The sequence below is a fragment of the Cibotium barometz genome, chromosome 10 (assembly GCF_041138505.1).
Source record: "Cibotium barometz isolate CiBa-2024 chromosome 10, ASM4113850v1, whole genome shotgun sequence".
In the NCBI taxonomy this organism is placed as follows: Eukaryota; Viridiplantae; Streptophyta; class Polypodiopsida; order Cyatheales; family Cibotiaceae; genus Cibotium; species Cibotium barometz.
The window spans coordinates 14,131,007-14,147,650 of record NC_141055.1 but is presented as its reverse complement, the minus strand read 5'-3'; positions in this window follow the sequence as shown (position 1 = coordinate 14,147,650).

The following is a 16,644-nucleotide window of genomic DNA, read 5'->3' as shown; positions in this document are numbered from 1 at the left end:
CATTGGAATAAATTATTACACCACATGTCAGCCTTTAGAATAAACTAATACACCACATGTCAGGCATTTGAATAAAAAATTGGGTCTTTCAGAGGGATCCAAGGCTCCACAAGCAAATATTATATTCAAAAGTATTCGCCTTTTGCTTACACGTCCCCACCACATGGGCTCTCTTACATGGCCCTTTTTTGAGTCCATATTTTTCCTAATGACAAGTCACGAGGAAATTGCATATTTTTTCAAATGCATGCCACTAAAGGATTCTAAAACTTAAAAAGATTCTCATCAAGATTTCAAACTATGAATTTTGGCTACTATCAAAAGAGGTGCTTGAGGGTGAAAAAAGTCTTTTCTCATGGGCCCCTTCCTTAGGGACATGTTGTAAATACTATCCCCAAGGGACCTAATGAAAGATATGTAAGATACTAGGTGATTTGAGCATAAGGGGTTTTAATCTCATGCGGAGCTACAAAAAATCCACATACATAAGTGAATTTTCAATTCAAAAAGGTAAAATTTTGATATGTGAGGGGTACTTTTAACATCCTAAAATTTATAGAAGGGGTGTTTCTAGATTATAAAAATATGTAAGGGTACTTTTATCATCCTCAAATTTATAGAAGGGCTGTCTCTAGATTGTAAAAATATATAGGGATGTTGCTTTTATTATCCTGAAATTGATAGAAGGGGTGTCTCTAGATTTTAAAAATATATAGGAAGGTTACTTTTAGCATCCTTAAATTTATATCCATGGCATGTATCTAGATTATAAAAATGACAAGAGGTTTTTCAATTACCCCTTGAACAAATTTTCTACATGGGTTTTTTACAAAGTGACTACCCTGGTATAATACTACACAAAGCTGAATAGTATCAACACTTTAAAAAATGTTACCTCTTTCAACCATGACAAACCATGATTATTAAAAGAATTGGGGTTTTTTAGTATAAGCAAAACTAGTACTCTTTTTAAACTTATGCATTTAAGAAAAAGGACTTGAATCCTTTTTTTGATATTAAGAAAACATTAAAAAATAAATGAATGATGAAAAACATGCTAATCTTGGTCTTCCAACTAGCTCACTTTATAAAACCAGCACAATGGCAAAGAATTAACTAAAAGATAACCTTTTTTTAATCCATAGTGAAAAAATAGTGGGTCTATAGATACTTGCAAGTTAGTAATCTTTTCAATATAATCATCACTTAAAACAAATCTCTTTTCCAACATTATAAATATTAAAAAATTAATGTTAAATAGATAATTAGGAGAAATATCTAGCCATTTTTCATATTAATTACAATTTTGTCTTCTTTAATTCAAAGTGACACAAGTTAGCTTATCTTCTTCAGCAAGGTAGTTGACTTGCATAATGTGTAACAATCAAATCTATAAGAAAAAAACACAAGTATACTTAATATCTTTAACCAACAACAACTGGTACCCACTCACCCATATGCATGGGTATGCTATGTTGTTTATACAGCTTTTGTGAAATCTTCTTTTTATAGATATCCTTCTTATTTGGTAACTCTTATGTTTGTATGATGAAATTCTTGCATAATTTTGACTATATCACTATAGCATTTTTTTTTCTTCCCATCAACCCCCATAGCCCTCTTAGAGCATGAACCATTGCATTTTTTCTATGCTCCATTGTAAAATGTATATTGAAACTTTATAGTTCTCTTAATATCCTTTTATCATGAGAAAATAGCATAGAAAATATGGCATGCTCAGTAGGAAAATCATTTCAGTTGCTCATTACTTTCACACTTTATAAAGCATATGCATGGTAGATTCATATGTTATTGTATCACTCACATGAGTATCACATGGGCCCATAACTTGAACTCTTCCAAGTGGTCTACTATCATTGTACAAAAGTGATCAACCATTTTTGCAACTACATTCTGCCATTTGGGAAATCTTACTCATGTCACTATCAACGTCTAATCTGCCCTCTTTTTTGTGTTTACCTCATTATTCACTACAAATAAATATTCTTATTTTGATAATTTCTTAGTTCCTTCACTTAGTTTTTCCACTTTCTTGTCAGCTTTCCAATGTTGCACTCATGCACCCTTTCTAATGTCAGTTTTTCCACTTTCTAATGTCAGTTTTTCCACTTGGATAGTAGATGGTTGCTTTCTTGAATACGTTTTCTTACAGGTCGCTCCCTCTCATTAGCTTCTTCTTTCCTTAGAAATTCTTCTTTCCTTGCCTTTCTAAGAGAGAACCGCCATGAAGGCTAATCTCTATTTTTGTCAATCTAGGAAATTAGAGTTGTTCCTGCATACTAGATGGTTACTTTCTTGAATAGGTTTGCTTATAGGTCACTCCCTCTCATTAGCTTCTTTTTTCCCTACCTTTGTGAGACAGAATTGCCATGAAGGCTAATCTCTGTGTTTGTCCATCTAGGAAAATAGAGCTCTTCCTTCACCCCCTTAGAAAAGTAGCATTTCAAAGTGACAACACGGAGTGTGAGGATGTGATGAGACAAGCTAGCATACCCACATTAGGGAGTTGCATTGCAGCTCAAAGGTAAGACCCAAGTCTTCACTTAAAGATATTTGATGCCACCAATGAGGAATAGCCCAAGACTTTCTCTGTTCTTTTATACATTCTAGGTTATTGGGATTATTGAATATTGCTGGGTGTCAATTAATAGGTCACACACCAAAAGACATACGATTTTGGAGCCTTAGATGTGCTTAATTTATTGTTTTTAATTTTGTTTTAAATCAGCTTGTTACATTAGGTCATGATACTTTCATATCTTGGAAGGAAACAAAACCTGGTTTCTTGGTGATTTCATGATTTTGGAGTCCACAAGGCTGAGATTTCTTTGCATTGAATCATGAATCATGAAAGAGCTTACAATTATGATTAGGAGTGGGATCCACTCCTAATCAAGGAAGATCTTACAATTATGATGATTAGGAGTGGAATCCACTCCGAAAACATAAGCATTAAGCTCTATTACGTGTGGATTAGAGTGGGGTATTTATTTTTTATTCATGCATTTTATTTATATTCATTTTTCATTGTTGGAATTGGTAACTTAGAGACATGCATAACCACTAGAATTAAGAATCGTAATCATCCCTCATCTAGGATTAAGAACCTTAATCACCCCTTATTATCAAGTCCAAAAACCCTCAAAAACTCCAAAAACGAGGCCAAAACAGCTCTTGGGTTGGGAGATGGGAGCCTATAATCCCATGAAAAAAGACGTGAGTCAGCATGGAGAGACATAAGCCGTGAGCCTGGTCATATGAGACTCATGAGTCAACGTGGAGAGACATAAGCCATGAGCCTGGACATGTGAGAATCATGAGTCTAGACGCAATCTATTGAGTCTAGAGGCATGAGTCAATAGATTTGAGTCAATCACATGTGAGTCTAGAGGTAGGTATACCTGATATTGTATCAACCAATCATAGTTGCCTTTTTGAAGACTTGTTTAAGGTCATACATACTATGTATTTTAAGTATTTTGCTATAATTTCCAAGAAAAATTCTTGTCCTTTCCAATTATTGGGACATTAACTATAAATTTTTTCCAATAAGTGCAGACCAATCCTAGTATAGGCTTATTTCATGAAATTCCATGCCCAAGTAGACCTAGTTCATAAAATCAAATCCATGAGTCTTTTTCATACAAAAAAGGTGTGAGCCTAGAGGTGTGCATTTAGAGGCAAGAGCCTACATGTATGAGTCGTGAGTCCATAGATGTGAGCCTACATACATGAGACATGAGTCTACATGCATAAACCTACTACACACATGAGCCCCTAGTTTTAAAAAAGGAGGTTCAAAAGAGAAAACAAAAAATAAAAAAACACAAACTTGTTATTTTTTATAGCTTGATCAGAACAAATGTCGTGTATGGAATTAATTTCGACCTTATTTGGTGGGAAACACTAGAGACCACCATTTCACTTTTGTAAACCCCATCTAGCTAGACTAGTTTGTTAGAAATAGTCATATAGTTGACTATAGTGGATCAAAACACGCCTCTGTAAACCCACCTAAGCCTTTAATCCCAGCAACAAACAACTAGCATGCCTCTGTAAACCCACCTAAGCCTTTAATCCCAGCAACAAACAACTAGCACTCACAAACAAGTGTTTATTGTTTTGGGTAGTAGCATATGTAAACCCCATCTATCTAGACTAGTAGTTAGAAATAATCATATAGTTGACTATAGTAGATCAAAACACACCTCTGTACCCACCTAAGCCTTTAATCCTAGCAACAAACAACTAGCACTCACAAACAAGTGTTTATTGTTTTGGGTAGCATTCACAATTGAGTGCCGATGGTTTTGGGTAGCATTCACAACAGAATGCTAGTTGTTTTGGGTAGCATTCACAACAGAATGCTAGTTGTTTTCTAGTAGCATTCACACCAGAGTGCCCCCTACTATTAAGAAGGCATTACTTCTTTGGACCCACCTTAAGCGAGGAGCTCTAGGTTAAGATAAGCCAACTAAATTTAAATGTGAGCAGAGGAGCAATGAAACCCTTGGAAACTAGAGTGCTACAGTCCTCGGAGACCTAGAGTCACTAATGTGAAAAGGGAATTAGACAACCCTATCTTTGGGAAAAGCTCTAGTGAAGGACTGGGTGAAAAGGGCATTAGACCACCCTATCTTTGGGCAAAACTCTAGTGAAGATGTGGGAGGAAGAACATGAACCTCAAGGTTTTCTTCCTCAAGAAGTGGTCAAACCATGACATATATCACAATGTTTCAAACATTTGTTGTCAATCTTGATTTGGGATTCAGGATAAGATTAGCCTACTAAATGTAATTGTGAGCAGAGGAAAAGTGGAACACTTGGAAAGTAGAGCCACTACGGTCTTCTAAGCCCCAAAGTCACCAGCTTGATCTCTAACAATGCCATAAATTTGAAAAGAGCATTAAACCACCCTATCTTTGGGCAAATCTCCAATGAAGGAGTGGGATTGGGACCATAAAACTCAAGGTTTGCTCCCTCAACGAGCCCGTAACTCAAAGCTAGCTGGTGTCGGAAAAGTGCCATTGCAAAGTCGAAAATCCGGGGCAAGAAATCTCAAACCCTAAAAAATAGGGTCTTGTGTAACCACTCCCTAACATTCCTCTACCACGTGAATATGTAGGCGACATGCTTAGGAGTAGGAGTCCCACCTTCTATAAGAGTCCATTATAGAAGCTTTTTCATGGAACTAAGTTTCAGTTCCTTTGTGTTTACATGAGGAACAAAGAAATTAGGGAAGGCTAAAAAGCTAATGATTGGGACTATCTTAAACCCAAGGAATCCATAAGGGCATTTACAAACACAATGACCCTGTAACCTCAAAGCTAGGTCGTCTCATAGGACAAGTGCCATTGGAAAGCCACAAATCCCAACCCCCCATGGGGTAAGAAATCTCAAACCCTAAAAAAGAGGGTCTTGTGCAACCACTCCCTTACATTCCACCACGACGTGAATATGCAGAAGACATGCTTAGGATGGAATTTTAAATGGGAAGGGGGTTACCACAAATATAAAACCTAGAGGTTTAGAGTTAGGAACAAAGCTAACCCACATCTCAAGGATGATGACTAAATTTGATAAAACTCGAGATCCCATTTAGTATCTAGAGAAGTTCAATTAAATTTGTGAGACCATGGGAAGGTTCAAACAAAAAGAAAAAGGTTAAATGCTTTTGTAACAAAAAAGGGTGCATAGCTAAAGAATGCAAGAAAAACCAAGAAGATGCCAAGAATAGCACTGTAAAGACCAATGAAGACTCCAATCATTTGCCGTCGCCAATAAAAATAGAACTATTTGTGCCATTTGGAAGAAGTGTGAAGTGATTGTCACACATGATGATTCTTGCATCATCAATAGTGAGGATTCTAGGTACATGACCAATTGTAAAGGATTGGTCCCTAAAGCATGTGCAAGGTGTGGGTAATGACGGAAAGTTCCCAATAAAATATTTAGGTACTATTCCAGTTGTTTCTAAAGAAGGTTGTACAAAAAACCTATGTCATGTCTTGGCTTTTAAAGTCTCCCAACTCTTCTAGAACTCGTTCTAACGAAGCGCCAAGTTCAATTTCTACTAGGTAGGAATAAAAAGAAAACCAGCTGGTGATTGTTGGTGCAGATGAACACACCCTTGCCTTAAGGTTGGATGACCATGGTATGATCTCATTGAGTGACGATGGAGAACTGAGCAGGAGAACTGAGCAATGGAGGGTGCAAAGAACTAGGAGCGAGGGGTGACATAAAGTCCCAAACTATACCATAAAAAAACAATCCTCAATGAGATAGGGTGAGGGAGAGAAGTTTACTTGAGTGCCTCCAAGAATCCAAGGAATGGGGAGTGATTATGGATGGAGAGGATGGGAGACGAGTTTTAATGGAAAGGGTAGGAGGGAGAGTGTTGGTGTGCAAAGGGTAAGAGGGGGTGTTTGGTGGGAAGAGCAAGAGTAGGAGAAATGTTTTTATTTTTCTTCCCCCCACCCCCCCTCCCCTTTCACCCTTTTTGTCAATGGAGAGTCTTGGGGGGGGGGGGGGGGGGGATGGGAGGGTAAGGGTAAGGGTTGTGGGGGGAGGATGGGAGGGGGTGGTTAGTGAGGAGGATGGGAGGGGGTGGTCGGTGGGGAGGATGAGAAGGGGTGGTTAGTGTGGAGGGGGAGAGGGGGAGATTGGTGGGGAGGATGGGATGGGTGGTGGGTCAATGGGGATGAGAGGGGGACGAGTTTTTTTTAAAAAGATTTATACTTTTAAATCCTAATTGGAGATGCTAAGAGGGTGTTGGTCATCAGTGGGGAGGGTGAGAGGGAGTAGTTAATTATGGGAGGGTGAGAGGGAGTAGTTAATTGTGGGAACCGATAAGGTCAAAGAGAGCTCAAAGAACCTCGGCAATGATGGCAACTAGTGTGTGATGTCTAAGAGCTAGGAGAGCACCATCATCGGTGATGGTGGTGAGACCAATGAGCTTTGAGAACACTCGTGATGGTGATCAATGAGGTCAGAGAGCACCGGTCATGATAGTGGATGGTGAGGTCAGAGAGCACCAACAAGATAAACTACAACCTATGAGATTGGAGAGCTTGAAGAGCACAAATGGGCATTATCGGTAGGATCCTTGTGTTCATAAATGCCCACTTGTGCACCCTTGCACTTTCCATGTGCCTACTTTTTGACCATTGACTCCCTTCCACATTCATTAATTCACATGCCCAAATAACCTTAGCCTTCTTCCATTACTATTTCATATCATTCTAGGCTTCATCTACCTTGCTCCCACATATATGTGCCCGGTATATGACATGACGAGCACCATATTTTAACATGCATAACCCTTAAGTCAACCATTCTCTCATTCACACCACACTACTCATAACTACACATAGTAAAAACACAGACAAGAAGCAAGCTAACAACATATTCATTCCTCTCACATGAGCTTCCATATAATACATAGACTATCTTCCTCCTAGCTCAAGAGGAGAGGTAAATCACACAATATGCTATTTCCATATCTAGGGCGGTGTCCTCAAGCCGTGAGTATCCAAGGTGGGCATGCATGCCATGAGTCATGACTACTTTTGGTGGTCTTGGCGATCAAAGAAGTATAAGGGAAGCAATGGTAATGGTAGAGGTAAGGTACATAGAGCTCGGAGAGCACTATGATGACGATTGGTAATGAGGTCAAAGAGCATTGATGATGGTGACGGTCTCGATGAGATTGGAGAGCTGAAAGAGCATTAACAATGATATTGTTTGATGAGGTCAGAGACCTTAGAGAGCATCCACAATGGTGATGGTGGCTGGTGTAAGGTCAGAGAGCACGGTGGGAGTGTGGAGGATCTGACTAGCCATCTATTTTTGTCATCACATGTAACTAGATGGAAGAATATATTTGTAACTAGATGTAACTAGATGGAAGAATATATTTGTTGACATTGCTCAGAGAAGACAAAAGTTTCAATTATTTGTTATAAAACTTTTATCGAGTTAACGGAATAAAATCCATTCTCCTTTATAGTCCTATAAAATATAAACTATATTTTATAGGACTATAAAATATAGTTTTATCGAGTTAACGGAATAAAATCCATTCTCCTTTATAGTCCTATAAAATATAAATATCGAGTTAACGGAATAAAATCCATTCTCCTTTATAGTCCTATAAAATATAAACTATATTTTAAAGAACATAATAAAACTCCATACCTGGCATCAACAAGATTAGAATACAATGTTCCTTCTTTATAGACATAAAGGGAGGAATATTATAGTTGACTAGTTGTGGACCATTTGGATGATCGCATGGAAAATGGGTTAATTCCATTGAGTGCCAACCCAAGCTGCATCTTAAAGATTTTGAGGTTCATCTTTAAAGACTAGTCATGCTCTTTCAACGTGTTATTGAAATGCCTCACTATCAGTAGCACACAATTGCTGAGTCTTGACCGGACATCGACACTTTTGGCAATCCTACTGGGGAATGGTATGCCAGGTAGGGGAGTAGAGAGATAGAAGCCAGTATAGGTTAAGTCTTGCACGATCAGTAGAGTAAGCTAGTCAAAACTAGCCCAGAAAGAAAGCACACACTAACACGACATGTGCCTCCAGAACCTAAAGCACCATATCTCGAAAAAGATACCAACTAACGCCATGCCAGCAGGTCCGGGATCACTAGTACACAGGTCACCGCCACCACATTATCTCAATCGAGATATGCATGCCACTCAAATCCACGTCAATGCCACGGTGGATCCCCTTAGACATTCCGCGCAGATGTACATTCAGCATATTCAATGATGTCATCTTCACCGTCCACATATCTCAAACAAGATAAGGCAATATAGTCTCGTGACCATTGAAAAATCACGTTCGAGGTATAGAGATGTAATCTCATCCGTCCACATATCTCGTTCGAGATACCAAGATGAAATTAAAGCTGTTCAAAAACCTCGAATGAGATACCTCTGACACAATCCGACCTGTCCATTTGTGTACATTTGAAGATGCGATTCCAATCGTTTATATATCTCGATCGAGATATGAAGTGAATCTCAATAGTCAAACATACCTCAGTCATGGTAATGACCCAAAATCTAAGTCGTCCATGTACCTCGAACGAGGTAATTCAAATCGCAATTGTTGATCCCTCACCACCCCTAAAATCAAATGCGTATCTTGATCGTTTGTCTCACTAACCGTAAAATTGCGCGTACATCCGGAGCGTACATCTTACAAACCCTAAAATGCATGACACCGAACCTCGATCGAGGTTATAAAACCGGAAAGTTTTTTTTTCGCCTCATTGTCACACGTCATTTTCGCTCTCCTTGCTCTCTTGATTTGGATTAGCAATTAGTGGGCTCATTAGCATTGTTTTATAGCTTCATTAGTGCTACTTAGCACTAAGCATTGGACATTTCACATTGGCCTGCTCGTTTGTGTTCGGCTTAGGTTTTAGCATGGAGTCTTGCAAGGAGGGCCGCTCGTCTATTGTGGACCTCATTGCGGAGATAAACCATGAGTTAGCAGCTATCCATAGGACTACTAGGAGACACAACACCATCTTCTACATTACATATCATGTTAGACTTGGAGGCGATGCTATCGTCTCCCTTCGTAGCCTTCACGATAATGTTTATGTAGATGAGTGGATAGCCCACCATTGCATTGCTCGTGTCACATGGCCTGACATATCATCAGGTCTATGATCTTGGTCTGATTAGGGATGGAGCCTACTTAGATCTTTTCCTTGATAGCCGTGGGATGAGGCCTAGGATGGGTAAGCCCCTTACTATTTCGCAATGTTCGCATCCTCGTATGGCGGCAAATATCTATAGTCGATATGTTGCTGCATATGGGAGGATGCCAAACAACCGCCAGATTCCCATATACTTCGCAAAGCAATTATATGCGGAGTTTGTCTTAGGGGAGGAGGTGGATTACACTAGCCATCGGCTTGGTGGCAGTGCTAGCCGAGGCCATCTCTAGGACCAGGGTAGGCAACCTCCACCAGCCCTTCGTGTAGCTGCTACTACAGATCCTGTGTTTGTGCCTTTGTCGATGGTCGAGGCTCTTGGCACCCAGGTTAGCATTGGAGTTGAACTTTAAACCGAGCATGCATGAACCGAGCAGAGAGAGAAATCGAGCATGCAAAGACCGAGCGATAGAATTCAACCACTATAGAACCAAAATCACACCTCTTATCTACTCTAATTGTTTATTGAAAACTCTCAAACCTTACAACACCACGACTTGAAGCGACAAAAAAACACTCCATGCATGCTCAAATTTGATAATTAAACCATATGATAGAGATTAAAAGACCCAAGGTTATCAAATTTTTCAAACCAACCCATACAATACTCATAGTCTTAGCACAATAGTCATTGTCTTAACACAACACCAAAAGCTTAATACACTTCACACCCTCTCTTCTCCACACTCATCATCTACAAAACAACATCCCACTCTTCTCCCTTTATCGGTTTTTGTCTTGATTGTATCATAGGAGGCATCCTTGCTCATCTCCCTTGCAACTTCCTCTGCCTAACATGGTAGTACACTACAATAAGAATTTTATAAACCACATTTCATTAACATTTCAAAGCACATGGCAAAAACTCACACACAAAAGCATATCATCCTAGAGTGCATATAATGTCCTAGATAAGTCAATAGTAGTAACCTTGACAAACCATGATAAAACACAAGTCAATAGTAGTAACCATACTAATCAAAAGGGCAGCCATATGCATCATGGCTCACTCTCTGAAATCTCCTCGTCTGAGCAAGACTGGTCTCTAGTACCTGAAGAAGGTCCCTCTACCGAAGGTTGTAGAATGCGACCAACAATGTCAGGGTCACTATCAAAAGAATAACAGGGGCGGCCAGATGCGATGCATGCACGCATCAAAGGGGCTGTACCACTACCCATCTCCAAAGCCAATCCTTCGGGAGGGAAAAGAGCCTCTAGAAAGCATCGCACAAATTCGACACTCCGCTGCACACCTGATCTCCAATGTGCCTCCTCGCCAGCCTCTAATACCCTCGCAGTATCTGGCAAATAGTGACGAATGACATGCCACGAGAATTGCACACCATGATCATGTCGTAATGTGGCACTCTCCTGAAGACGTAAAGAGGCCATGTAGCCTCAACATCGTAGCATGTACAAGTAGAAGGCATCCATCTGTCGCACAATAATGACAAAAAATAGAGACATGTCACAAACTAATCAAGAACAACAAAGCACCAAGAAAACTAATTGTACAATAACCATGTCAAATACCTCTACGGCAATACCCTCAATCGTAACCTCATCCATGAAGTCCTCAACTATGAATCTACGCACAATCTCCAGCTCACACCGCGGGGCATATTTCTCCACCCACGAGGGAGAGTCCCCTGACAGAAAGAAATACATTTTAAACATTGACAATTACCTAACAATCTTATTCACAAGTACCTAACAATCCTATTTACATAGTTCTGACTCAAAGAATCACCTGAAATGGAGGCAAGACAAACAACCCATCCTGAGTCCGCCAAACAAGCTGCTGCCACTCCAAGTCCATGCCGAATATGATCCTCCGACACCTTGTTCCTCAATGGAACACCGTCTCGTCCATGCGTAGAGTCCATGGGAAGATCTAAGAGCACAATCATAGTGTGGATAGGAAAGAACTATCAAAGTCAAGGGCGTATCATTGTGCCCATGCAATCTTCCATTCCTATTTCAAAGACCTCACGCCTTCATCCTCAGGCATGCGTGCTTGATGCTTTGATTGATCTTCCCAACATGGCCAACTGCAGGGCGCTTTTTGACATTGGAGGAGGTCGAAGAGAGAGGAGAGCTAGCATGGTGGTGCTACAAAGTGTTTATCATTCCTATACAGTTAACAAGAAGAGGAACTCTGCGGACACTTTGGTTGCTCGACGGGCTATTGCGGCAGCCATAAGTAGCTCCCAAATGAAGGGTAAGGTGAGTGCCACATGTCGCATCCTTTCCATAGCAACACATGCACTTAGAGTTGGGTCTATTAGACGGCAAAGTTCAGATGCCAATGAGGTTGGTGCTTTGTGGGCGAGTAGTGGTCGTGTAGCTAGGCATGATCACATACTAGATGCAACCACTAGAGCCTTGATAGAAAGTTTTTGGGAGGAGAATTATCGTGCCTCACCATTTTTCAAGAAAGCTTTGCATAAGAGAGTGACAAGAGGAGTGTTCATTGAGCAGGAGGCTTGCTTTCTTGAAATGACCCAAACAGAGTTGTATTCTCAGTTTGTGGCATCATATCTAGAGCTTAAAATTGGGTAAAGGTCATTTGAGGGGTGTAAGCCTTAGTTTGTGAGGTACTCACACGACAGCGTGACACATGTCGCCACCATGTTGAGTTCTAACTTTTTTATGATGTGTTCTTTTCTCTTAGTGGGCATAAAGAGTTGCCTCGTAGTCCTCGTGATTTCATCCACTCTTTTGTGTGCACGGATGGAGGATGCCCAGTTCCATAGGATGCCTTGTGTGGAGAGAAATTGCACATCATCTGGTTCACTTGCACATCTACAGATGGTAGAACTTAATGCAAGTGACCAAGAGATAGTACCATGGCAATGTTATGAGTATGTGACACACCAGCTTTAGAGTGGTGGGTGGGCAGTCTAGGAAGTTGCAACTCATGGACAAACATACACCACATTGTCACTTCACATCCACATTTAACATCCACATTTAGGGAGCAGATCTACCCCTATATATACAGCACAGTCATTGTGCCAAGTGGCAAGATCGTCAGTTCCGAGCATGCATGGCAGAGTTTCCTATTGGTGTGGTTATCTCTGTGGTTGATTTTGTAGAGAACTACACCTTCACACCTTTTTAGGAGATACAATCTGAGTATTACTATTCGGAGCAGGTAATGGTTATATTTCATAATATTTGTTTTGTGCTTGAGCTATATTACTTATTTGATTTTTTGTGTCCTAATCGTCTCTCTTGCTTACCTCACCAGGTTGCTATTATGGTCCACATTAGCTATCGACATGCAGAGGCCTATGTAGATGGGATAGCGAGTACCCCTGAGGCCTGTGTCATTATTTGAGAGTATCATTTCTATATTAGTTTGATGATGATCGTTCACATGATGCACATTTTTTGCAACATTGTTTTCATCTCCATGATGATTTTTTACGAGATTGTGGGATCACACGTGGCCATCGATGGGTTTGGTCGGATGGTTGTGGCACATAGTTCACGTCGTCATGAAAATTCTATTGGCTCTATAGGTAGTACTTATGATTCTCTTATATTCGCAAATTAAACTAAATTCACTAGAACATCTTAAAGAAAACAATAACTAAGACTTTGTTTTATGGATTTATAGGTGGCATATGCAGTCTAGTATCCCAGTGATTTGGTCATTCTTTGAGATTGGTCATGGGAAGGGAGAGTATGATGGTGTGGGCGCGTGTGTGAAACGTGCCCTGAGGCGTCATCAACTGCGGCAGGGTACTGAGTGGCTCAGAGATGTGGGCCACATGGTCGAGTGGTGCTCCCAACAGTGCAGCATCATCATATCCCAAACATGATGCTCAGGCATGTGGATGGTGACCTGATTGACCGTATATCCTCCCATGATTGTGACACAGTACCTGGCACCTTGGGCTACATTCCATCAAGAGCACGTGCATGGTGGCCCCCCACGATTTACACACAACGGTTTGCATGCTTCTGTGGAGCATGTATGGATGGCGATTGGTAACATTGTGCCTCGAGAGGATGGGCAGATGCATTGATACAGACAGTCCTCTCCCCCAATCATTCTTCACATCCAGTGTTTTCCCATGAGCACATAGGTCCTGTGTTCATGGCCAGCTATGATGACCTTATAGATTCACTATAGGAGGGTGATGTATTTGCTATTATTGTGGGTGAGGGCAATAGTGGGGAGTAGACTACTATCTGATGAGTTGCACTAGGCCAAAGTGCATCCTTGACCAAGATACAATGGATGATCATGGGTTTTCTTTTGATGCCCATAGCATGATTGTGGCATGCCGGTTTTTACCAGTAGATTCGACTTCATCAGGGGAGTCTTGAGTTCCAGTAGTGGAAGTAGGAGTTAGAGGCATTTCAGTTCTCTCATCTAGTGGTTACTACCAGGCTTCTCTTGATCGAGTACAGAGCCCAAAACAACGTTCTCGCCCTCATTTTCAGCTTCGAGAGTGGATGACCATGAGAGCATTCTAGAGCATTCTAGAGCATTTGAGAGCTAGAGAGGGTGCTGTTGACTAGATCTCTATCTTGATAGTGACTAAACTCGGACTAGCTGGGTTAGCTCACTTACATTGTACTTAGATTTATTGGCAGTGACTAACCTCAGACTAGTTGGGGGAGCTCATTTTCTCTATGCCTTGATCTTTTGACTTAGTGGCTAAACCCAGAGTGGCTGTGTTTTTATCATTATGAGTTTTTTCATCATTGACGATCATTGCATTTTAGTTGATGTTCATGGTTTTTAAATTTTTTTAACACTTTGGCTATCATATTGTTTGTTGAAAAATCCCCATGCCATCATACCCAAACATGCTCCATTGGGAAGCAAACTTTGCAAGCATGTGGGAGGGACCCACCCCCACATGCTCGCAAAGTTTGGTCCCTATCAGAGCATGTTTGGGTATGATGGTATGGGAAAGAGGGGGATTCGGATGGTGACCAAACTTTGCAAGCATGTGGGGGTGGTCCCCCCCAAATGCTTGCAAAGTTTGGTACCTATCGGAGCATGTTTGGGTACAATGGTATGGGGAAGAGGGGGATTTTCCATGGCCTCTTAAGCACCAAGAGACTTGAAAAGGGCACTAATTGCTAACCGCCGAAACATGCTTCGATGGTGACCAAACTTTGCAAGCATGTGGAGGTGGGGGTCCCCCCCACATGCTTGCAAAGTTTGGTCCCCATCGGAGTATGTTTGGGTACGATATCAGTATGGGGAAGAGGGAGAAGAGCGGGATTTTCCATGGCCTCTTAATAAGCACCAAGAGACTTGAAAAATCTACATTGGGCGCTAATTGCTAACACATACATCCTCTGATGGTGACCAAATATTGTAAGCATGTGGGGGTGGGTTCCACCCCATAGGCTTGCAAAGCTTTTTCACCATGGGAGCATGTTTGGGTACGATGGCATAGGGAAGAGCGAGATTTTCCATGGACTCTTAAGCACTAAGAGACTTGAAAAATTCACACTAGGCACTAATTACTAACCCAAACATGCTCCGATGGGGACCAAACTTTGCAAGAATGTGGGGGTGGGTCCCCTCCGCATGCTTGCAAAGTTTGGTCCCCATCGGAGCATGTTTGGGTACGATGGTATGGGGAAGAGCAGGATTTTCCATAGCCTCTTAAGCACCAAGAGACTTGAAAAATTCACCCTGGGCGCTAATTACTAACCCAAGAATGCTCCAATGGGGAATAAAACTTTTCAAGCTTGTGGGGGTGGGTCCCCCCACATGCTTGCAAAGTTTGGTCCCCATCGGAGCATGTTTGGGTATGATGGCATGGGGAAGAGTGGGATTTTCCATGGCCTCTTAAACACTAAGAGACTTGAAAAATCCACACTGGGTGCTAATTGCTAACCGAAACATGCTTCAATGGTGACCAAACTTTGCAAGAATGTAGGGGTGGGTCCCCCCCCACATGCTTGCAAAGTTTGGTCCCCCCATCGGAGCATGTTTGGGTACGATACTAGTATGGGGAAGAGGGGATTTTCCATGACCTCTTAAGTAGCACGACCTCTTAAGAGGGGATTTTCCATGACCTCTTAAGCAGTACGAAGAGACTTGAAAAATCCGCACTCGGCGCTAATTACTAACCCGAAAATGGTCTAAAATGGGGAGCAAAATTTGCAACAAGAATGCTTGCAAAGTTTGGTCCCCATCGGAGCATGTTTGTGTACGATGGTATGGGGAAGAGCGGATTTTTCCATGGCCTTTTAAGCACCAAGAGACTTGAAACAGGTCATTAAAATTATATTCAGTGTGTGATAGCTACTCTAAATACTTCCAAGTCAGGATCTGTGTTGAAGATCAACAAAAGACATCAATTATTAAGCCTTGGGGAGTGTATGCCTATGGGGTCATGCTATTTCACTTGACTAATGTACTAGAAACATTCTAGAGATTCATGAATTAGGTATTTGTACCCTACTTAGGCAAGTTTATCAAGGTTTTTCTAGATGTTTTTTGCATTTGCACTAGGCACATGGATCACTTGGAAAAATTAGGTTGTCTTTGAAAAGTGTTAATTATGCAAAGATATGTCTTAATCCTCGCAAATAGCGCTTTGCATGTAGAAGAAGGTAGTTCTCTTAGGACATGTTGCCTTAGAAAAAGGAATTGAGATGGACAAAAAGACAATGCAAGCTATTTTGGCCCTCCCACCACCCATGACCCACCAATGTGAGGGGGATAAGAAGGAGTTGGCAAGCACTTCGAATGCCAAGGGTTAAGTCCTAGGTTTGAGTCCTGCTCTAGGAGCTTTGATAAGGGACATTTAAATTGCCACTTAGGGGTGGGTTCTTATTGTTTGTTGTGCCTTGTGTGGTTGGACTGCGTGCAAGTCCCAAGTGAATTTGACGAT